Below are 25790 nucleotides of genomic sequence, written 5' to 3'. Positions count from 1 at the left end.
TCTTTACATTCAACTGCTCCCTGAACCGCCTTCGGATCATTGCCCATGTATCTGTGCTCTTTCTCAAGGAAGCCCAAGAAGAGGGCGAATCCAGTGTTCTTCGGGAGGACCAGGGAACAGTTCCGATGCCAATTGCAGGTTCCTCGCAAGACATGGAAACACTGGCCAACAACGTCAATGACACAATGATGGAGCCTGCACCCCCGGTTTCGACTGCGAATGAAGAGGCCCAAGCCCAGGACCTGGCTGACGGTGGATGGTGCAGGATCGTGGAGGAGACTCCTGAAGTTTAAACCAAGCTTTGCAGCTTCTTTTCAGGTTATGCGGCCCAATAGCGAGGGCTTTTTGTGAATACTGTCAATCTTTTTTATCTGCTGTTGTGTCGAGGTCAATCATGTTTGTTTTTTTGTAAATCTGGTAAGCTCGGGAAGGCTAAATTGTGTTCCTCTGGATCCCCTGCGCGGGACTGCAAAACATGGTCTTGTCCAACATCTATGCTCTGGACACTTTCTGTTTCATGCTGCCTTCCCTTCTGGACAGCTGGTTCTTTTTGCTCGTCATGTTGTAATTTTACACTTTTAATGTGAATAATAGAAATAGTCTTATTTAGAAAAAAAAAAAAAAAAAAAAAACTATTTTTTATTTGTTACCTTTTGTTTTTTCCAAATCAAACTATGATCTTATTTATCAAATAAAAATACATTTCTTAAACATACTAAAGTAGAAGGTTCAATTTGACTAGCAAATTCTATATTATCAAAATAGATTGAATTATCTTTCTCACAAATTTGTAGAGATATGTTCTACAATCTAACCAAATAAAAAGTAGTAAAATTATATAGTTTATTAATCAAATAGTAAATTAAATTAACTTATATTTCACATCTTCAACATTTGCAATGATTAATTTTCTTTAAGAGCTTTCTATATATTGATGTGAAAGCACTTCTAACAAGCACCTTAGGAGAGAGATCTACAAAGTCAACTAGATAAACAAGAAGGTCTTATGTATCAAAAATATCAAGAAAGGTGTCCTTAGCCTCTTTTTCCTAATCTTTTGGGAGCCAAAGTATGTTTAACAATGTTCAAGTAAAGTTGTTCTTTTTTCCCGACAACGCCATCAAGTTTAGAGTTAGCTTGCTCCCTCCGTTCCTTTGTCTACTAAGTTTCCATGGTAAGTTTGAATTGCATTTCCCTAAGGACCACTAAGTAACCTTCAATACTTTATGTGAATTTCTTAAAGAGAAAATGTGAAAAATATAAAAGAATGGATAAATTAATGTCTCTAACCCATTAAAATGGAAGAAACTTCCATATGGGCCATAATCAATGGCTTCACTTGATTAGAAATAGATAGTTGCAAACAAGAGCTAGATAAATAGTCCACAAGACAGAACTATATTTGATCGAAGAGATAAAGAAATCATAAGATGAAGTTGAAGTTGATCCAAAAAAGTAGATAAGCAATGGAGAAGATAAAAAAAAAAACTTCCTCAGTTTATTAATGAATCCAAGAGGCCTTATAGACTTACAAATTCTGCAATTCAAAAACCCTAATCTAGGTATGTATGTCACTAAAAGTTACAAAATAATATAAAATGGATATGCACAAACTCCAGGATAGAAAGAGATGCCTTTATATGTAACTCACACGATTAAATGATAGAATAATGTAGGTGCCCCTAGAAGGATGGGACCCCAAGGGGGTGGCACATCTCAAGCATTGGATTGCCTAGTTGAGTTGATTGGTTGAAGGTTGGGCCCTTAAGAGGGTAGCACCCCTTAAACATTGTGTTGCCTAGTTGATTTGGTTAGTTAGCTTCATCTTGAATTGAACCATGCCCCTTAATATCTAGGCTTATTGGATAGTTGAATAATTTCTTGGGTTGGATATGTTGACTAATCCCTCTTTGGGCACTGTGTTGGTGGGGATGTCTTTCTTCCTCATAATTCCTCTTAGTTTAAGTGGAAATCATCCTCACTTTCTCTTCATTTTGAAATGGTGTTAGGCAAATGGGATGAAAGGTGCAATGTATGAGGAAACTCACCTTTCAATGTATGAGGAAACTATTGTTGTGTTGAGTGATTATGATGTTAAGGAATGAATTTCTAGTCCGAAAAATGATGTACTTAGGCTATGAATGCTCCAATGAGATGAAAAATCCCTGGGTATTAAATAAAAAAATGCAAAGAAGAGAATTTGTGTCAATGAGATTAAAAAATACAGTGTATGTAGGCTATTTGATCAATGTGAGAGTTTTATTTCTACTTAATCTAAAAGCAATGAGCTTGATCAAAGGCTTGGAGGAGTAAGATTATCTTTGAAATGTGCAAGCGAAGGTGGGGATGAAGGGAGCTCTTCTTTGGCTCAATGGTCTTATAATAATGAGAGTCTCCAACAATCACCACATCACACTACCATATATTCTTTAAGAAAGTGATTCCTAGATACATTGCTAGGGCTTCAACCTCATTATTAGATATATGGCCTAATCCCCAAGTGAATTTTATTTGCTAATTTCCTTGAGGTCCTTGAATGATCCCTCTACACTCATTTATCCCCCTGCATGCTTCAACAATCTCATAATGTTAAGCTACATCACATATTCGATTAGATGCAAAGTTGGTTATGTGTTTACATTTGATTTTATTAAGAGCCCAGATTTAGATATGGACAAGATAATACATCCACTCCATCCAAGATCCTGGCATCCATGCTATTGTAAAGTAATATTGCTGTAGTCAAGCCTTCTTTTTAACTACAATCATATAAGAATTTCAGAACAAATATTATGCATGATTACAATTTTATCATGATCGAAGATTCTTGAAAGGTGGAAAAATATCCTTAGGGATTTCATACAATTCCAAATCGACCTAGATCATGATTATTTTATTTTTGTTTTGTTTATTTATTTATTTTTTATTATCATAGACCTAAACTAATGTGAACTCTCACTTTCTATATCATTATATTTCAATAATTAAAAAAAGTTTGTTACAAGATTAAACGACTTATCCATATCCATCAATACATAGAAGTTATACCATAACTTATCTTAACAAACATTATATGTTTAAATGTACACCTAGGCAATGTACAATACAAATGAACTAAAATTAACCATAAAAAAGTATGACAACTAACATTTTGTTCAACTTTTAAAGAACAAAGAGAGTTGTATCACATCAACATTAATGATCTCTTCTTGTTTTTTTCCACTTTAAGGTTGTGATAAATTCGATTACATTGTTTCATATAACATCTAGAAAATTCTTTTAACTTATAATAATAATGATAACAATAATATATTTTTTTTTTTTAAAAATCAAATAGATGCATGAAACTCTTTTCATTGTGAGACAAGGGAGGGGCCTTCACACAATAATTTCACTACTAAAATCTATGAAAATGTAAATAAATATTTTCAATTTTGTAAAAATTTAAATAATTTAAAATAATTACAAATTTTTCTTTAAATAAAGGCACAAATTGTTTTTTTCACATTGACTTATTTATTATTTAAAATACGTTTTTTAATCCATAAATAAATTCAGCACCCTAAAAATCTCTAAAAACACTCTATTTCTATAAATTAAACAACTTAAACAAATTTTATAAAAAATTCGTCCAAATATTTAATTAAAATTACTATAGCATATATATATATATATATTAAAAAAAACACTATCTCTATATTAAAATAAATTTTATATTTTATTTATTTATTTTAGGAGCGCAATCTATTCCATCTCTCAGTTAAACTAAACGTCATCTATTTATTTTATCAAAGCAAATAATTCAATGAAAAGCTCACGAGTTACTCTGAACGTGTGAATGCTCTTTCAGTTATGGAATATTCAGTCCCCATAATTATCCAAACAGTCAAACGCAACCTCAAGTATATATACACAGTCTGTTATTCACATCCTCAGGGTGCTCTGCCTCTTATCGACGTACATATTTTTTCGGTTAACGAGAACAGACTCAGCGATTTCTGTGGTTACAGATAGACAGGTATGTTTTCTCCATGCTCCTATTTGTTTTTATCTTGATCTGTCTGTTTGGAACTCTGCACTGCAATGGTTCTGCTCAGAGTCTTATTTTTCGAGGATTCTGTTTATCAAAATAGTTTTACGAGATTTCTTTTCTGCCAACAGAATTTGTTTCTGTGTACAACTAGGGTTTTGGATTTCCTGGTTTGATTTAAGATTGCCTGGCAATTTTAATTTTTACACTTCAATTTATTGGGTAGCTTTCTGAATCTGGCGGCTCTGTTTTTTCAGTACCTCTGGAGCAAAAATGCTGTCAGTGTCGTCAGTAATCCCACTGGAAGCAAAGTCTTCTGCCTTTGCTGTCTGTTCATCTTCCGAATTTAGGGAAAATCTCCATTTCTGTGTCTTCCTATAGCCCTGCAAGGGTTTCTGTTTATTAAATTCAAATTAGAAGAGGAACCTAATTTGGAGTTCTGGGGTTAGGGTTTCCTTTCCTTTACAGGAGGTAGAGAAATGCCTAGTGTAGAATATGACACCTGTGATAAGGACAGGGAACCCTTTGTGGAACTGGACCCCACTGGTAGGTATGGTCGCTATGAAGATTTGCTGGGCCGTGGTGCCATGAAGAAGGTATACCGAGCTTTTGATCAGGAAGAAGGTATTGAGGTTGCTTGGAACAAGGTGCCTCTGCAAAACCTAGATGATGCTTCCATACAGAGGATCTATGCAGAAGTCCGTCTGTTGAAATCTCTGCAAAACCTAGACGATGCTTCCATACAGAGGATCTATGCAGAAGTCCGTCTGTTGAAATCTCTGAGGAACAAGAACATAATTATGCTCTACAATGCATGGCTGGATAGAAAGACAAGTCATGTGAATTTCATTACCGAGGTCTGTACCTCAGGTACTCTGAGAGAGTACCGCCAGAAGCACCGTCATGTCTCCATGAAGGCTTTGAAGAATTGGGCACTTCAGATACTGGGAGGATTGCATTATCTTCATAATCATGAGCCTTGTGTAATTCACAGAGATTTAAATTGCAGCAATATTTTTGTGAATGGCAATAGTGGCGTTCTGAAGATTGGGGATCTGGGTCTTGCCACTACACTGGGAAATGATCGTTGTGCACACACTATCCTCGGTACTCCGGAATTCATGGCCCCAGAATTATATGAGGAGGATTATAATGAGCTTGTAGATATTTATTCTTTCGGCATGTGTTTGCTGGAGATGGTTACTTTAGAAATTCCTTATAGTGAATGCCGTAGCGTTGCTCAAATTATAAGAAGGTGAGTTGTGATATAAGGCCTGCAGCATTGGAAAAGGTTACCAATCAAGAAATGAGACAGTTTATTGAAAAATGCCTGGCGGCAGCACCGGTGAGGCCTTCTGCAGAACTTCCGATGGACCCATTTTTTAAAGAAGTACATGCATGCACCTATTAGGTGCCAAGTTGTGATGGATTTCCGCCTATTTATTTTGCCTATTTACTTTTGAGATCTGCCCATTTTTTCAAGAGTTAATGCGAAGAAAAGTTGTTAGAGATAACTGCTATAACACAATCTAGAAGATAAGTGATATTATGTCTGTACATTATTTTTTGATATCATAGATAACTGCTATAACACAATCTAGAAGATAAGTGATATTATGTCTGTACATTATTTTTTGATATCTCTTAGATTTACAATCTAGAAGATAAATCATATTATGTCTATACATTATTTTTTGATATCTCTTAGATTTAGTAATTTGGAAAGATGGATAAATGATTTTAGATGTGTATAGATTTATGATAATTCCCGTCAACTGTCAGACTCCCTTCTTGCTACTATGATCTCCATTATGTAACAAACTCTTGCAGGCATTAATTACAACTAAGTCTGGCTTATGTTCTTCTTTAAACCCTTCTGCTTACATGATCTTAAGCATAATGGACCAACTTAGATTCTGCTACAGTCCAGCATGATTGCCACAATTCTACAGTGCATTCTAATTTCCTAAACAATGTCACTCTGATTAAATGATTTGTTGGTTATGATCCAAAGGATTTTCACCCCTATGTACTGTATTTAAATTGTGTTCTTGGTTGCTCTCCCTCCTGAGCTTTAAATAATGGCTTTGCAACCTCTGCGTACTATTGTGCACACACTCTAAGTGCAATCCATCCCAAGCTCAAGTGTAACACCTATGACACATATACAGTCAAGTATAAACTATAAGGCTCTTTTATACACAATCAACAAAAGCTTTCAACACATTCAATTCAAAACACTCAAACATAATGGTTTTTTCTATTGACAAACACACATATTTTATACAAAATTACATGAGACCTCTCGTTGGCTTGATTTACAATATAATTGGCCCTCTTGGCCTTATGGCCATATTTGGCATTACTTTGTTGGCTCTCTCGACACTCCTCTCTCACTCACTTCTTCTACATCATCCATTTCTTCTCTTTTTACATAATTATAAGAAAGAGGATTTTGAACTACAATTAGTTCAGAGCCACAAAATGCTCAACACACCTCTATTCTAGGATCCTCTATATCCACCAGTACTTAAAGAGATCTAGCTAAGTCAAAAGTATCTCTAACTCACTCAACATTCTCGAGATCTCTTCGTAAAAGTAGATCTGATTACAATATTCACAATTTCTTTAGATTTCCTTAAGACATAAAAGATAAAAATAATAAACAATGACATTCAATAAGGGAACCAACTCCCTTGTTAAATGGCAGATCCTTAAGTCTAATCAAAATTCTTTTTGACTTGGAGGTGAGATGCTCATGCATCATTACTCCTAAGGTGAAAAAAATTTCGTGGTCTCCTGACCATGTGCTTTCATATGCTGATGAAGTCATCCTAGGTTCCAAACTTTAGCTTGTAGATGCTTAAATACTGTGTTGCTTTTTTGATGGTATGTTGTCTTTAGTTCTACAACCTTCCACACTTTATGTTGCTTCCCCATTGCTTTGTTGATGCAAAGTTCTTCAATAAATTGCATTTCTTGTTGCCTGTCTTCCTCTGTCTACAGTGTCCTCTCGTGGATGTCTTCCTCAACAACATCCACAATTCATCAATCACTTTATCAAACTTTGTCTTTGGATGAAATTCACTATTTTCATTGTCTTCAAGATGTTGCACATCCTCCTCTATCATAAGAGTTATACAATTCTTGTCAATCCACTCATCACATTTTGTAGCCCTCTCCTCATTTTTTTAATGCTATTACCTCTAACCTTGTTGATACAAGTTGAATATGCAGTCTTTGGCTTTTTATCCTCCCCTCTAGGAAATTCAACTACTCATACAATTCAAAAAAATCACTTTGAATTGTACCTATGTCCTCCATGCAATATCTATCACTTGGATTTTCTGCCAACCACTCCTCCAAAATTTTTGCCTCGTCTTCATCTATGTGTTCTTCCTTTGACATGAGATTTTCAATTAGTATTGAAATATCCTCGAGCATGTCTTCATGAAGTAATTCTCCACCTTTTGATGTTGACTCATCTTTTGCTCTTGTGTAATTTCCATGAGATGATGTTGCTTCATCCTCCATTAAAATTGATCTAGGTGGCTCTAGAGAAGCTAAAAAATTGAAGTCTTTTGATCTCATTAAAAACAAACCAAATCGAAAAGGTCATTGTCCTGATTCCAATGGTGGTGATGACGCCTCAATCCGACTTCATATGTGCAAGTTATGGCCAGTCAAATATCTGGTCAAACTCAACCTAATGACAGGGTTTAGTAGAGTGCCAACTAAATTTGGAGCATAGCTAACTTTGGCGGTCCAACTAAATTTGATGACATTCCACTAAATTTGGCAACAAAAAACTACATGACAAATTCAATAGACCTGCCAACACTGACCTTGCTAGATTTCAAAATAGGGGGCCGGTTGGGATTGAACTTGCGTCAATCGGCTGGCTGACCCACCAATGATAGCCCCAAAATACACCACCAACAATTAATGATGCCCAATGCCCAATGGTCATACTTGACAAGGGACAAGTGGGAGTTGAACCCGTGCCAGTTGGTGGCCGCAAATAAATACAAAGCAACGTTATAACCAACGACAAAATTATGCGTATCCATTTTGGCGATTCACTCCAAACGACAGACAAACAGTCGACATGGTTCCAAACGTTGAAAAACAGTCAACATATTGCTAGTAGACAATTTTTATATTAAGCCAAATGAGGGTTTTACTTAAAAAATGGTTATAAAACAAACAAACAATAGGACTCGACCCCAATTGGGCCATGAGATAGCTAGGGCACTTACCATTAGACCATGGGAAGGAATTTGGTAAGTTCACCCACCCCTCAAGATTTAAACTTGTTTACTTGCCTAGAGCCAAAAGAGGAGGCCACGAGTGGAAACAAAGCATAGTGTGAAACAACAAGCAATGGAACCACATATAGGTAGAAGTGAGAGACGACGAAAACATGATGCACCGAGTTCTAGAGCAGAACCATGAGTAGACGAATCTTTTGTATTCCTTGGAGGCCCATATTTGTAAGTGTTATAATGGGATCAAGATTATACTCATCTGAATTGATTTTTTGAAAGAATTGGGTGGTGCAGTCTGTTTTGGCATTTGAGTAGCCGATTTTCGAGCCATCGTCAGATTGGGAGTTATAAAGATGCATTATTGCCATTTACTTGTTTTTATTTTAGAAAAAGAATGGATGTATATTTGTAGGTTCTCGTGATTGTTATATGTTGTAGCAGGGAAACTAGATCTCAATTTTTATAGGAAATTCATCGCTTTAGCATTTGCATGAAAACCAAGGTGGTGGAGTGCTGAAAGAGGGTTGACACTTTATCATAAAATAGTCATGTTTAACACCATTGGTCTCAGAATTGCGAGACGATTTTGATGATGACGAGTATGATGAGTATGATTTGATGATGAATAAGAGGATATGTTGCCACTTATGTGAGAATATCCATTTATGTCACTTTTGTGAGAAGTCATTTCTTTGTCTTGTTAAAGGAGAAAACTTTGTGAGTGAGAGTTCTTTACAGGAGAATTTCTCTTTGTAAGAGAGACATCACCACTGTAGATGAGGGATTTATCCTTGTGTCGAGAAAGATCTTCCATGTACTCATTATCTTGTTGAGACTAATGAAGCGGCCTCCCCACGATTTAACTAGGGCCTGATAATGTATTCCACATTGGATGAACTTTGTTATCACGTCTTGTATTATGATTTCATCTTGGTTATTTGATTCCTATTTATTTTGATGGATTGGTGAAGTATTGTTGTTCATGTTTCATATGCAAATATAAGTGTTTGTAAAATGTCCCGCAATGAAGTATTCGCATTTTTTTTGGATCAAGTGGTATCACAATGGTCTTACCATTTTTCTAGAGATTGTGAATGTCATCATGGGCAAAGGATTGAAGTGGGAAATACTTGAAGAGTTGGAAGAGATTAACCATTGCATTCATACAAAAAATGCAAAGCTTAGCAGTCTTCTACAAGATACAGAGGAAGAAAAATGGAAATTGGGGCTCATGTTAGAATAAACTGTGGGGGAACAAATGGGAGAATTTTCCACTACAAAAGGAAAGCTTTAAAAAGAAGATGACCAAGCATCATTGACAGGATCAAAAGTAAAAGAAACTCCTTATCAGGAATTTTTTTCTATTGGAAGCATTGAGATAACTATTTTAGGCACCAACATGAGACTCCTCACAAAGATAGGGTATAAACGAGGAGGACTTAGTAATGGCCAAGGAATTACTCAACCATTGGAGGTTGTAAGAAGGCCTCAATTTGTAGGATTGAGGTATATTGAAGGAGAGTGTTTAGAGGTAGAAGAAGCAAGAGATTCCTCAAACAAAGAATCCAAGCCATTGTCAATACCATCTTAGAGAAGGGGCGGCACATTACTTTTCGATAATGGTACCTCCAACAAGAGATCCAAGAAAAGGACAAGGTATAAACCTTCTTCTTGGAACTGCAGCAAGGAAATTCCTAAAAGGTATGATCCCCACATGTATGCTAGTGTTCCATTTAATTATGAGCAAACAAGAAATATTAGGTAAAATTTATGGCGTAGAAAACCATGTACATTTTGTGGTTTGAATAATCATGCTGTTACCAAGTGTTGGAAAAGAATGCAAACCAAGAAAAAACTAAGACATGAAGGTCCTTCTCCACATCAAGAGAAAAATAAGGTTAGGAAATTATGGAGGAGGAAGAACCATTGCAACCATTGTAACAAGCATGGACATAATATAGCTACATGTTGGGAGCTCCATCCAGAGTTGTGTCCCAAGAAGCTACATCCAGAGTTGGAATCCTTTTTAAATAGCTTGTCTTGACCACCATTGTAAATCACATGTTGAAAATTTGTTTGTAAAAGTGATGAATGCATAACATCACTTGTATATGCAACATAGTGATACTTTGGCCTTTTACTCAGCTAGCATGGGATAAGGTTTCTGTTGTAAATCAATGTAAACTTGACCATGAGTGTGTTATAAACCCTTGGCAAGTATGGGGTTTTGTTTGGGTCTTTCTTTGGTCTTGTAATTGAATTTGTATTAGTAGCTAGAAGTTTGCATATGGATACAAGTGTTGGTTTCAACACTTTGAGCTCTAAAGTACAAAGGTGAAGGAGAAGAAAGTGTGGCCTTTCAGAGACATTTGTTATGTAGATCAGATTACAGTCATGTTTATGCATTTGGAGGACCAAAATATCCTCAGTGGGAGGAATGATCCAGGTGGCTCTGGAGAACCTCAAAAATCGAAGTCTTTGGATCTCATCGAAACTAGGACTAGATTGAAAATCTTGTCATCCTAATTCGAATGGCAAAGATGACAGCTCAATTCGACGCCATAAGAGGAAGTTGCGAGCAAAACCAGAGCATAGAGCATAATAGGCAGTAGTGGAACTGTGAATAGTTGGAGCTCAGAGATGGTGGAACCATGACGTGCCCAGTTCCAGGGCAAAACCCGAGCAAAGAAATCTTTGAGGAATCTGTCAAATTTCCTAGAGGCCCATATTTCCAAGTGTCAGAATGGGGTCAATTTTATACTCATCTGAACCGATTTGTCACAAGGATCATGATGGCGCAATCCATTTTGGCATTTGAGTAGTTGATTTCAAGGCCATCATTAGATTGGGAGGCATAAAGATGCATTGTGACCATTTACTTGTTTTTCTTTCAGAAAAAAGAATGTTTGTAGATTTACAAGTTCTGGTGATTATTGTATGTTGCAACAGGGCAACGAGATCTAAATCTTTGCAAGAAATTCATCGCTTTAGCCTTCACATGAAAATTGAGGTGGCGCAGTGTTGAACGAGGGTCATGTTGACACTTTATCAGAAAATAGTCATGTTTATAGCCATTTGTCTCAGAATTGCAAGACGATTTTGATGATGATAAGTGTGACTTGAATCTGACTAGTGGATTCAAGATGACCTGTTGCCAATTATGTGAGTGTCCATTTATGTGACTTTTGTGAGAAGTTGTTTCTTTGTCTTATTAAAGGAGAAGACTCTGTGAGTGAGAGTTCTTTGTAGGAGAATGTCTTTTTGTAGGAGATACATTACCACTCAATATGAGGGATCTATCCTTGTGTTGAGGAAGATCTTCCATGTACTCATGATGTTGTTGAGACTAATGAAGCGACCTTCCCACTATTTACCCAGGGCCCAAAGACGTAGTTGTAGCAACCTTGGTGAAAATTCCATGTAATAAAAGTTAATAAAGGAAAAAATAATAACCATGGTTGATGGGACACTTATTCCAAGCTAAATGTTGGCCAAAACATCCTAGTGTGGGTGTTCATTAGTTTATTATTTTTAAGGAAATTGAAAAAGACAATGGATAAGGCTTTAGAAAGGAAAAATGGCATTTTTAGCACATTTATTTATGAAAGTAATGGAAATTAGGAGAAAAGGAAGGTGAAAGGTCATAGGTTGCATGTGAGGAGTAAATTGAAGGAAAATAATGGAAAATGAAGAAAATAGAGGCCTAATTGATAAAAAGGCTTATGAAGATCAGTTTGTAACCTTTTGTAAGTTCAGTTTTGGAGCTCTCTCATTATTCTCTCTCTCTCTCACTCTTGGACAGTTAGAGTTTTCTTGGAGCACATTGGCATTGGATCAAGAAAGGCAAAAGGAAAGAGGAAGTAGAGATCAAGCAAATACAACATTATTCTTTATAGGTATCAATTTGCATGTGTATTTTCCTTGCTAGATTTGGTGTGCATGGTATTGCATGTGGTTTTTTTGCTGTCATGGAATGGGTTTTTCTAGGTGTGACAACGTTTTCATCTTAGCCTTGCCATTTTCAGATAGCCATGGTGTTATGGGGTTATCATGATTTGGTTGAGATGGATTTCCAGATGGATTCGACACTGAGTGAGGTGGATCTCCGAATGATATAACACATGGCCTAGTAGTCCCTAAACCAGATTATGGATCACAGTAAATCCACTGGCCTAGTAACCCCTGAGCCTGACTATGGGTTGCTGTAAATACATGATTGTGTTGCCTCGGTGGGCCTAAGAATCCTTTCCAGTGAATGGTAGGATATACGATAAATCCAAGAGGTGGATTTCTCTTTGTTGGAATTAGTAATCCTAGGTTTTCGATTTACGGTAAAGCTTGGAGAGTAGGTCTCAGTTTAGGGCCTAGTAATCTGGTGTGGATTGCAGTAAAGCCTGAGAGAATAGGAGGCAAGAAAATTCCTCATGATGTAGGTGGAGAGATTCGGTGGCATCCATGCTTGTTTGACCTAGTGATCAGGTGGAGATCACGGTAAAGCCTATTATTTCATGTTTATTATGTTGACCTAGTGATCCGGGATGGATTACGGTAAAGCCTAGCTTCTATTGATGAGGGTGAGGTGGTTTAGCCTCAGAATGACCTAGTTGGTTCTTTTGGTTTGAGTCCTACATTCATGCTTGGAATATGGCACGAAGGTGAATTGCTAAAGAGAGATTTTTCTCAACCATTCCATGGTCATGTGGACCATGGTAGTCCCATCTCGGGTTTGGATTTTTCATCATCATTATAAGGTTATTTCTCCTTGTATTTCTATGAGCATTATACTAGTTTATATGTGGATCATATGGTTGTGTTTTCCTTGGCATTTCTGTTGCTATTATGCTGCTTATGCATATGTTTTATGACAATAGCTATGTATGGATTTCATCATGTTTTTACTTGTAAATGAATGAAAAATGTATCTATGACCTAATAGATGATAATGCAACAAATGACATAAGGAGACAATGCTTCATAGCGATTCTCAGATAAGTATGAGACCCCTATGCTTAAATCAATTATTAACACCTATATATTACATATTTGTGATATGTTTGACAAAATGCCTTTCATAGCTATTAGGGGTCTAGTTAAGGGCTTGTTCAAGTACTTTCGAAAGATAGATATTTTAGGCTAATTCTTCCTCTCCATAACAATTCCTCTACATGTTTCTGATTTTGTTTGAAATCACTTTGGGGGCAGCCAAAGACGAATACAAGTAGAGCGGGATGGCCTGAAGAACATATTTAACAAGGACAAGATGATTTGCCAGATTGAGGGATTTGAAGGTCCAATTGGCGATTCATTTCTCCAACTTATTGATCAGGTCTTCCCAAATAGCCTTGGAGAGTGGCATGTCTGTCAGGGGAACCCCTAGGTAGTTGGAGGGGAGGGTGCTGATGGGGAAGTCCAGAAGTCTGGCGATGTTTCTACAAATCGGCAGCAAGGTGTTAAAGAAGAGCAACTTGGATTTGACGGTTGATAGTGGTACCGGAGGCTGCAAAGAAGTCAGAACAAATGGACTTAAGGAGGATGCTTCTCTGATTATTGAGAGTCCCATAAGAAGGGTGTCATCCACGAATTGTTGGTGCATGGAGGGGGGAGCATAGGCATAAGGCTGGAGCCCTGAGAGCTTGTTAGAGTGCAAAGCAGCAGAAATAGAATGGGTAAGACCTTCCACCATGATGACAAAGAGGAAGGGAGAGATAGGATCTCCTTGTCTGATGCCCCTGGTAGGATTGATGGGTTACGAAGGGGAACCATTCACGAGGATGGAGAAAAATGCTCTCGACACCATTGCCATGATCCATTTGATGCTATCTTTGTGGAACCCAAATGTTTCCAAAACTTGTCTCATATACTCCTAGTTGATTTTGTCGAAGGATTTGGACATGTCCAATTGAATCATCATACTAGGTTTTTTTGAGTTTTGAGAGAGTGGATGAACTCATGAGAAAAGATGATACTATCTAGGATTTGCCTATCTTCCACACAACCAGATTGGTGATGGGAGGTAGGAGAGGCAAGATGGATTTTATCCAATTGATGAGGACTTTGGAGATGATTTTGTAAATGACATTGCAAAGGGCTATAGGCCTGAATTTGTTCTGGGAGTCAACGGTTTTGCCTTTGGGAATCAAGGTAAGGAAAGTGGAGTTCACGGCTTTTAGGACATACTTCTGAATCCGAGACTCTTCAACAAGGGCATGGACTTCTAGTTTAAGTATGGGCCAACAAGATTTGTAGAAGTCAATGGTGAAACCGTCCAGACCATGGGCTTTACCATTAGGCATTCCCATTATCACATATTCAACTTCCAGGAGGGACACTTTTCTTAGGAGCATTCTATTATGCTCTTTAGTGAGGATTTTGGGGATATGGTTGGTGATCTTTTTAATTTTCTTAACTTGGTCATTCCTTGGCTCTTTGAGAATAGAGCCAAAGTAATGAATGAGTTCAACTTCCAAATCCACATGGGAGTGAATTAGATGACCCTCTCGGTTCTTCAGAGCCAAAATTATGTTGTTCCTCCTGTGTTGTATCATTGATTTATGGAAAAAAAAACAATATTCTTTTCCCCACATTTCAGCCAATTGATTCTAAATTTTTGTTGCCACAACTTCTCTTCCTGGATGACTCTTTCCTCCCATCTTTGTTGTAATCTGTGTTCCTCTTTCTTTTTGCTCTCCATCAACCCTTCTTCAATCATATTTTGTTGGAGAAGTTCCAATTTGTGATCCATTTTTTTAATATATATATATATATATATATATATATATATATATATAGATAGATATATATATATATTTGTGATGATGTTGCCGAATGATTCTCTATTCCATTTTCTAATTTCCTCTTTGATATATTTTAGGTTTTGTTGGAATTTCTACATTTTGTTGCCTAGTCTGGTGGGAGGATTTGACCACCATTATTTCATTTTTTCCATGAAGTCTGGGTGACCCAACCAGAAGGCTTCGAATCTGAAAGGTTTATTTTTTTGGCCATTGGAAATTTGATTCTTGAGAGAGATAGTCCAATGATTTGAGCCTGCTTGTGGGAGAATTCTTGCCTCTATTTTCCAAGAGGTGAGATAAGTTGCCTCTGATAAAAGGAAGTGGTCTAACCGTGAGGGTATTTGATGGTCTCCTCCTCTTCTGTTATTCCAGGTAAAAATGCCATTTTTGGTAGGCATGTCTACAAGATTGAGGTTTTCTATGGTAGTAAAGAAATCCTCAGAGTCCTTATTGAGCTTTCGGATACCATCTCCCTTCTTAGCTAGATTAATTATCATATTAAAGTCGCGTGCTATGATTTTGAAAGGAAAGTTTATAGGATCAAAGAGGATGGAGATGCATTGGAGCATTTTATTTTGATCTATAACCTTGTGCGGGGCATAGACATTTGTTATGCTGATACTCTCATTGGTGCCTATGATACTTAAGACCACAATTATGGAATGATGAGTGGCCAAGGAGGATATGAGTTCAGACTTGGAGTCTTTCCATAGGGTCATTATTCCTCTCGACGAACCTGTTTTCGAGTTGGATAATATGTTGTAAGGCTTGAAGCGAGAGTTCAAAAGGATAGGGGGTATACCGACTCGAGTTTGGTTTCTTGAATTAGAAGGATATCCGGATTATCAGACATAATTATGTTTTTCAAGATTTGTTTTTCCCAAGACGATTCAGTCCTCTAATATTCCAAGAAATGTAATTCATTGACATGGAGAGGGATTAAGGGCCATAGCTTTTACCTTTCCTTCATTGATTAGCTTGTCTCCCAGTTCTTGGAAGAGTTGACTAGTGGTCTTTCTGCCTCTTTTCCAGCTTGGGCCTTTGAGGTTGAGTCCTCCTACTGGAATATTTGCTAAGATTCCTTTTGATGTTGTACTTTCTTAAATGGGGTGGAGTGCTCTGAGTTTTAAATCCTCTTGGAGGAGATAAGAACCTTTAATTTTTTGTAGATAGTGTTCTGGTATGGCTTTAGTTCCATTTAATTTCCATGCCTCTATAGTTGTTGCTAAATCTACCCCTTCCATAGCTTCTTCTATGGCACTTTCCTCTGGTGTTACTTTTGTTGCCATTTGCTCTATTTCTGTATCATTTTGTGCATGCTCCCCCCCTTTATTCGTATAGATTGTGTCCCTATCTTCGTATTCTCTGTCGGATTGGTTTAGTCACTCTTCTCCTAATTCATCTCCTATTAGGTAGCTGGGATCCTTTTGCTCCTAAAGGATGTTTAGTGCCTCGAACCAGTTTTGACTTGACTCATATTGATTCTTCTTGGGGATCACCTTTTTCCTGTTATTCTTATTCCCGAAGATGACTTTAGTGCAACCTTCATTGTATTATTTTCTTGTCTGCTCTAGAGATTGAGAGGTTTTGTTAAGAGGATAGTCTTGGAAGAGATACACATGCTCGTGGCACTTACTGCATCTGAAGGGGATGTGTTCATAGGCTATACTTTGAAGCTAGAATTCATCCCTGAATATTAATTTAATTTCTTCTGGAAGGGCTCTAGAGACATTAATGTATACGTAGATATGGGCATAGGAAACATAGTGTCATGTTCTAGTACCTTCAGACAATTTTATATACTCGCCCAACTTGTATCCTATAGTTTGTAAGACCGAAGGATCCCAGTAATCAGTTGCTAAGGAGTAAATGTGAACCTAGACTAGAACTCTTGTAGGAGGTCAAAGATGATTGTGAAGAATACTTTGGATCCCAACTGATGTCTTATTTCTCCCTTGGGTTCCCATTTGCTTTGAATCTACCAATTCAAGGCTCTTTTAGTTGGCCACATGCCCATAAACTTGCATATTACTGCACTTTCTTGCATGTATTGTTTGTAGATTGCTACTCCTGAGTCCTCGATTTCTAGTTCCGTATTTTCTTTGCTATGGGGTTGCAGTTGTTCCTTTTTTTTCCTCTGTTCTTGCATCTATTCCTGAGATTTTGTTGGATTTTTGTCTATTAGGGAACACATCTCAGAGGCCTTTCCATTTCTTGTTCGAATATATTTTCTTTTCTCTTTCTCTATTCCTTTATTCCTCTGAGGTTGTTCATTTTGATGAGAGCATATTGTTCCTTCGTTATCCGAGTTTCCTCTTGTCGAGCAGAAGGCCGAGATGGAGGTAAAATTTGTGAAAACGAGCCTTGTTTTGGAGGCCTACCAGTGACCATGTCCTTGAAGGAATGGGTGCCAAGGTTCTGAAGAAGTTCCACCATGGCGGCTAGGGGACAACGTGACCTTGACCAGCCACACCAGGGGAGGCCGCGAAGAGTGCGAACACAAATTAGGTCACCTTCATTGCGGATGCCTCATCGTTTCTAGCTCAATTTTCTTTCTGTTCCTCACCCTTTTGTACTTGTTATTATGTGGCCTTAATAGTTTTTATCTCATTGTTATTTACATGGTTTAATGTTGGTTATATGACTGGTTATTGTCATAGTTATTTCATGTATTTACTTGTAAATGAAAATTTAATGGATGTAATACCCAATTGATGTAGAAAAAATAAAGGAATAGGGTGGTGATTCTTCTTGTTAAGTCTCATATGAGTTATCAGTCATTTATGTTATGTCTGGTATTCATTTCCTGTAGATTGCATTGATGCCAAGTGTTTGACAGAATGCCAGTCTCGGTTGGTGATGGTCAGGCCTAGTCCTGTAGTTAGATTTGATTTGTAAGTCTTCTCATCATGTAATTTATGGATTCTGAAAGATATATGGGTTTTTGGGCAGTGACCTAGATTCTGGGATTGAAAAGTGGCACAAATCTCGGGGTCACAAGTATAGGTTTGAGGAGAAAAGTCCCTAGATGCACGCATGCCTTGTTGTGCAAGCATTTGGAGCCTCCCAGATGAACCCTTGTCCATATCAAGGGAACGTCCAGGGGTTTAATCGTATAAAAATCACTGGGACCCAGGGGGATGGTCAGGGGAATGACTGGGATGAATTATGGGAGTCTTGTAGCAGGTGAAAAAGGTATGGTATGGTGTGCTTCCATCGGTTCCACCTCCTTAACTGACACATATGGATTCAAATCATGTCATAGTAACTTCTCGTCGCATATTTACCCTGGCTGGTCGGTTACTTGGGTAGTTGTGGGAGGAAGGTCATTCCCTCAGACTAGATGGGTTGTGTGTTGGTCATGCATTCACATTGATTGCATATGTGTTTCTTATGTTGTAAGACCTTGTTCTTATTGCATTTGCAAGGTGTTGATCATGGTTGTAGTGAGGTCATGGGAATTTGATGGTGTTGTTGTGGAGTGTGTCGTCATGAGTGTATGCTTGATTATGCATTGTTATGCACGTTAGTATTCACATGTGGTCAAGTGTACATTAGTGTGATGGTTGTTGTTATGCATGTGGTCATGGTATGTGTAGTTGACATGGTCATGCATTGATGACTTGACTCTAGCTAGAATGATGGTTATATGGTTATGTTTTATATTTATATGTTGTCATGATTATGTTTTGTAGGTTTTAACCCTGTACATAAATTTCCTGCATACGAATTCTAAAAACAAAAAACAAAAAATGGTGAGAGCATAAAAATAAAACAAATATACACAAAGGTTTTCCCCTGGATCCCAAAATTGGGACTACCATATTGATTTTTCGTTATATTCCTTTCAATGTTACAATACATATATATATATATATATATATATATATATATATATTTTTATATATATATATATATATATATATATATATATATATATATATATATATATATATATATATATATATATATATGTATATATATACATGCCGAAGCATCCATAAACCCCAATCCATAAACCCTGTATTAGAACATAACCATAGTTCCCTTGACTGGATCCTTAAAATACCATGGGCAGAAAACCGTCATGCCTAAAAACATGTGCGAAAAACATGCACAAAACCATAAGTAGGTTCAACCACCTAATATAGGGTCCAAAAAACAATTTCCCCAGGGTGCTACCATAGACCTCGTAGAGTGATGCCGCCCCCCTCAAACCCCTTGATAGAAGGGGTTTTTGCCCCCTACTGACCTCCCCCCTCTGCTGTGCTCGACACAACGAAGTGGGGGTTGGCTGCCCCCCATCAAACCCCCACAACAAAAGGGGGGTTGGGCTGGAAAGAATATAACACACCCAACATGTTTTACATGTATTACGCTAATTTTTTGATCCTGCAGATGAGGTATCCTCTCTGAATTATGCTAAGGTACATTGATTCATTGTGATTTAGTTTAGCTGACATGATATACCTTGCAAGAATAATATCAAGATGACTATCAAGATGGTAGACTACAATTCCTGAGACCCCCCCATGGATAAGATGAGTAAAGTGGTGTTAGGAACTCTTCTGATTTGGCAGACACACAGAGAATCTTAAAGGTAGAAATAAGGAGTTGTAAGTTAGACAATGACAAAATCATACAGGCACATGAGAAACAAGCAGAGTTAAATACAATGATACTTCAGAGTTTGTCCGAATTGCAGTGATAGGGACCACTTTGGATCAACCATGAGCAGGAGGAAAAAAGTAATGGGGAATATGGCAATAGGTTTCATGGTGAGTACAGATCAGATAGAGAGGACATGATCAAAGATAATAGTTACTTGGACACTCTGGATAGGAGGGGTGATAGACACATGTACTATTCTAGTTTTGGCTCAAATAGGAATTATAATCATCATCGTTATCATCCTTACAGGGGGCGTGACAAGGGATATTTTCCAAATCATTTTAAGAAATAAAAGACACCTACATTTGATGGACATATGAAGAAATCGTAGGATGAAAGGCATGGTTGCTTTGTGTGAGGAATTTCTTCAGGTTGCATGATTATTCATAGAAAATGAAAGCAAAGATAACCATTATCAATATTAAAGGGAAAGAAAATATATGGTGGGAGGATGTGAATAATGTTAAAGGTATTTGAGAGGATAAATTGACTTGGAATGAGTTTGAGAGGTTTTTCAAGAACAAGTATTTTTTAGAAAGGTACTGTGATGATAGAGCTAAGGAGTTTTATGAGTTTCAGATGGGTTCCATGACAGATGATGAGTATACTAGCATGTTCTTGGAGCTGTTGAGATATGCACATTACCTCAAGGAGGAGAATGCCAAGGTTAAGACATTCATTAGTGGATTACCAATAGTATATAGAGACCACATTGAGTTCGATGCACTTAGATCGTTGGATGAGGCCATTTGAAAGTTGAAACATTGTTATGAGCAATTGAAGCGCAAAGTTGAGCCTAAGCATCACTCAAACAAAAATGAGAAGGTTAAAGGAAAATGGACACAAAAGTGGGGAAGACCTCAAGATACAAGTGAGAAACATGTTCTCCCTTACAAGAAGTTTAATACAATTGAGAAGGGACATGGAGAGCAACAGATTAGAGGTGATGGTAGAACACCATTGCAGTGTTGTATATGTGGCAAGTATTATCATAAGAGGGATTGTCCGCAGTATTAGGATGGTAGACCCCAGATCTATAATGCTCAGGAGGTGCATATAGTTGGGGATGTTGGTCATAAAATTCCTCAGATTTATACTATTGTAGACAACAAGCATGCAGATCATCAAGAATCTATCATCGTTATGGACGCTAATCTGTGTGATCAAGTTGTTTCTATTTTTATTGATCCTAGATCTAATTATAGTGATATTAATCCTGACCTAGTGGATAAGTGTGGTTTGAGAAAATAAGTTCATGTAGAATCTTGGTTGGTACAGTTGGCTATAGGCACAAAGAAGAGATTTCACCTTTTGGTTAGAGCTTGCACATTTGAGTTAAATGGTATGCCTACAACAACACATTTGAATGTAATGCCGTTGGGATCGTACAACATGATTTTGGGTATGGATTGTGTAGTATACCTAGGGCGATATTATGGGGTACAAAGGGAGGTACCCAAGGGAATAATGTAATAATGTGATAGGCCATAGACAATAAATAAAGTGGTTAACCAATATCATGTAAGGGACCACAAGTAGTTAACAATAATGTGATAAGCCCATTGTATTATATATATGGTATTGAGAGACCTATGGTATTGTATGTATAAAGCCTATATAGAGGCTAGAGACTCCCTATGGAGAGATGTGAAGGATTATTGTATTGGAAAACATATGGCCTATTACATTATTACATTATTCCCTTGGGTACCTCCCTCTATACCCCATAATAACCCCCCTAGGCATACTACAAAGACCTTCTTCCTTATGCCCAATTAGTTTCATCCTCATGCCCATGGCTGATCCGAAACGGCCCTTGTCACTGCAATTCTGACAAACTCTTAAGAAGGATAGCATTAACCTCTTCTTGCTTCTCTTGTGCCTGTATGATTTGGTCATTATATGCCTTACAACTCCTTATCTCTTCCTTTAAATTGCTTAATGTAATTGCCAAATCGGAAGGATTCCCAACACCATACTGCTCTTCAGATTCATAGGGAGAGTCCTTGTAGTCAACCATCTTGCTAGCCATTTGATATTTCTTCCTGTAATGCATAATATTTCAGATAAACAAAATCATAATAAATCAATGCACCTTAGTGTAGCTCGGGGAGGATACCTTGTCTAAAAGATTACTAAATCTACATGATACATGTATAAGATAATCATAACAACATATATACATAAGCAAATAAATGTATCAACACATAAACATCACTCTACTTAGGGTCCGTTCATCCATGCAAGGCCATATAAACAATGCATGATATGACCTCATGCATGACAACCACCATTAATCCATTGTATACATTTCCACATGCAACCAACAGTATGCATAAACAATGCCTAATCAACTACACATACACATAAACACATGTAGTCGAACATAAGCAATGAGTTCTTGTAATCAACCTACAAGACTAATACATGTAGTCAAAGTATTCAAGAATGTAACCTAGCCTACAAGGATGTAAGTAGGTGACATAAAATCAACATGTAAGTGACACACAACCATATGAAACCAGCCACATACTCATGACAATTACATTTCACGAAATCAACATCAAATTCTCCATGATAACCATACTACAACCATAGTCAATCATCAAGCATATGAAACAAGCACATGAAGGGCAAGTGTAAGAGGCACACATGCAACTGACATGCATTCATGACCAACACACACTAGCCATCCAGTCCAAGAGTTGAAGTGCTCCGAAACGACATTTAGGAACAACCTAGTCCCACATCCACCCAAGTAACCATTCCCACTGGGGTAAACATGAGACGAGAGGATACTATGATCTTATTCGACCTCGTATGTGACCTTAAGGAAGTGGAATCGATGAAACTTCACACACAATCATCCAACATCATCAAGAAAACCCTCAGGAGACAAGTCAACCACTCAAATAGCCTGTCCCTGGGTCTCATTGCTGTTCTAGATCTCTTAGGCCATAGTCGCTCTCATGCTATGGGAAAGGGAGCAACTAGAAACCCAAAGTCACTTGCACATGCTTTCCTTCTAGCGACCTGAGACAAAAGTTGTCAGTTCTGTGCCAGCGACCCCAGTCACTGCCCATAATGGTATGATAGCTTAGAATCAGTAAAAATACAGGGAAACAATGATGTAAAAGCAATAATATGAAAAAGACCATAACCAAACCCCTACCAGGCATGGCATGCATTTCTCCAAACATATCATCAACATATAACCTAGAAGTGTAAACAACAAAATTAAGTGTAGGGACCTCATACTTATTTGAGAATTGCTATGAACCATTGTTTCCTCATGTCATTTGCTGCATTATCATCTATTAGGTCATAGAAACATTATCCATTCCTATACAAGTAAGAACATGCTAAGAGCCATACATAGCTGCTGTCATAAAATATACATATAACCAACATAATAGGAACAAAAATACCATAAACATATCAGCCATCAAAATCCACATATACAATAGTACATTTCCACATGAAAATCAAGGGAATGAATTTCTCATTAATGAAGCAATAAACCAACTGGAGATGGGACTACCACGTTCTACCCGACCATAGATTGGTTGAGCCAAGTATCTCTTCATCCAATCACCCCCGTGCCATATTCCAAGCATGAATGTGGGACTCATAGAACACATCAAAAAAACCGATCAACATGGATTCCACCGGAGTTCTCCGCCTACACCGTGAGGTATTTGAGTGCCTCCTAGTCTCTCAGGATTTACTATGCATCCACAGTCCGATATAGGGATCATTAGACTCTACACAAATACATACTCTCCAGGATTTACTGTGCATGCCATCTCGGGATCACTAGGGCTAATGAAGAGAAAACACACCTCTTGGCTTTATCGTATATATCTCCATTCACTGACAAGGATTCCTAGGCCCACCGAGGCACACAATATGGATTTACCACAACCCACATTGCAGTTCAGGGGTTACTAGGCCAGTGGCTTCGTTATCTTCAATCTGGTTTAGGGAACACTTAGGCCATGTGTTTGTCAATTCAGAGATCTACCCCACTCATCTTCAAATCCAATCTGGCCATCTCATATAAACCGTATGAGGGAACCCATATCATCAAATTTATTAGGAAATGACAAGGTTAGGCTGAAAATACTGTTGCACCTAGAAAAACCCATGCCATGGTAGAAAAGAACCACATGCAATCCCATTCATGCCAAATCTAGCAAGGAAAATACACATGCAACTCATTACCTGAAATGAAGCTTGTTGTAGCTGCTTGATCCTTCCTTTCCCTGCTTGGTCTTTGCTTCCTCTTGCCTTCTTTGCCTTTCTTTCTTCAATGCGAAAGTGCTCCAAGAAAAAATCTAATTGTCCAAGAGTATGAGAGAGAGAAAGAGAGTAATGAGAGAGCTCCAACATTGAACCAACAAAAGCCATGAACTTGTCCTCAGAAGCCCTTTTATGAGTGAGGCTTCTATTCTCTTCATTTTCTATTATTTTCCTTCATTTTTCTCCTCACATGCAACCTGCGACCTTTCACCTCCTTTTCTCCTAATTTCCATTATTTTCATAAATAATTATGCCAAAAATTCCATTTTTCCTTTCCAAAGCCTTAGCCATTGGCTTCTCCAATTTCCTTAGCCATAACAACCAAATGAACACACCCTAGGATGTCTGTCCCAACATTCAACTTGGAATACATGTCCCATCGACCATGGTTATTATTTTTAACTTTTATTACATGGAATTTTCACCAAGGCTATTACAATCATCGAGGGTATATGGAAGGTGGTGCACCTCTATTATGGCATGTGACTTGGTTATTTTGGCAATTTGTTAGATGATGCTTGAACTCAGATAGCAGTGTGAACCTCTGTGTTTGACATCTTGCCTTGGACTGGGGGTGCTTCCACCGCCGGTGCCCTCTCCCAACGTCATGGTAACTCAATTGGTTGCTTTCTTTTATCGTGTGTGGCCTCAAGCTTCTCCGAGAGGGATAAGGGTTTGGTGCATAGTAACTGGATCAAACTTGCGAGATTTGTTGTGGGTGGCTGGGTATTCAAGCTTTTAGCTCTCATCTATATCTCAGGGTAGTAGGTTTCCTATTCTGAACGACTCTCCCATGGGGTTCTGCATTTGTAAAGGTCTCCCGTGGTGGTGGGGTGTCTTCTCTTAGGGATTATGAGCAATGTTTTGTTTGCGAGGGGTTGGAATCTGCGAGTTGGTGATTAAATGTTTCACCCTCGGACTGGGTCTTGGTGTCTAGGAGCTTCCCTGGCTGGATTGGTTAATGCTTTTATGGCGTGGTTGGGGATTTTCCTTGTACTCATAATTCAGGTGTGGGTTAGAATTTTCTTTCTCATTTTGCCTTTTCCTGGTGCCATTGGCCTTGCTACGATGCATTCATATTTGGGCAATGCTCGTTCTCTCCCCCCGATTAAGCGAATTTCTGCCAGTCCGGGTGGTCGAGGATCTCACTTGTAAGTGGAAATGGTGGAAGAGGTATCTCCATGCTCTGGGGGGTGGTCACATTGTTGGCAAAGGAGGTCGGGCGACTTTCGGGGCTTGTGGTGGTCATGGTGGTTCATCGGTTGGTTGTGGGGGGACATCTCACAAATTTCGATGAGGGGTGGGGGGACACGGCAAAGGGGCGCAGGAAACCAAGGGAAAGTGAGACGACCCAAGTGTGGAGTAACGACGAAACGTCATTGTTGTTTGGATAACTGTCCAGATTTGATCCTGTCTATACTGGACCGCCTGGAAACTTTGAGAGGGTGCAGCATGAAGAACGTGTAGCACTTACTATTACATTGAACAAGATGCATTACTTCCAATGTCATGTTCAGGAATGAGTCGTGGTGGTATGGTGCAGTAAGAATTTGCTAACAGAGAAAGTGGAGAAGTTGGAGCCATGGATGGTGCACTTCGAAGAGCAGGTATAGTGCCCCTTCCACCCTCCTCCTCCAGGGACTGCTCTGAACAATCTTGCTTCTATTACTTCATATGATTGAGCATGGTTATAGGAGTTTTTATTGTTTTATATGTTTTTTGGTG

The 25790-nt window shown here is 38.0% G+C and overlaps 1 pseudogene; it reads left to right on the top strand.

Moving 5' to 3' along the window:
* The first annotated feature begins 4509 nt into the window (after positions 1-4509).
* On the top strand, positions 4510-25588 carry LOC149201355 (putative serine/threonine-protein kinase WNK11; annotated as a pseudogene).
* Positions 25589-25790: the final 202 nt, after the last annotated feature.

The sequence above is a fragment of the Pinus tabuliformis genome, chromosome 2_1, assembly GCF_031772625.1.
Source record: "Pinus tabuliformis cultivar Carrire ecotype Pingquan chromosome 2_1, CPIR1, whole genome shotgun sequence".
Taxonomy (NCBI): domain Eukaryota; kingdom Viridiplantae; phylum Streptophyta; class Pinopsida; order Pinales; family Pinaceae; genus Pinus; species Pinus tabuliformis.
Note: the sequence above shows the minus strand (reverse complement) of the source record. Positions and strands in the feature narration are given on the sequence as shown.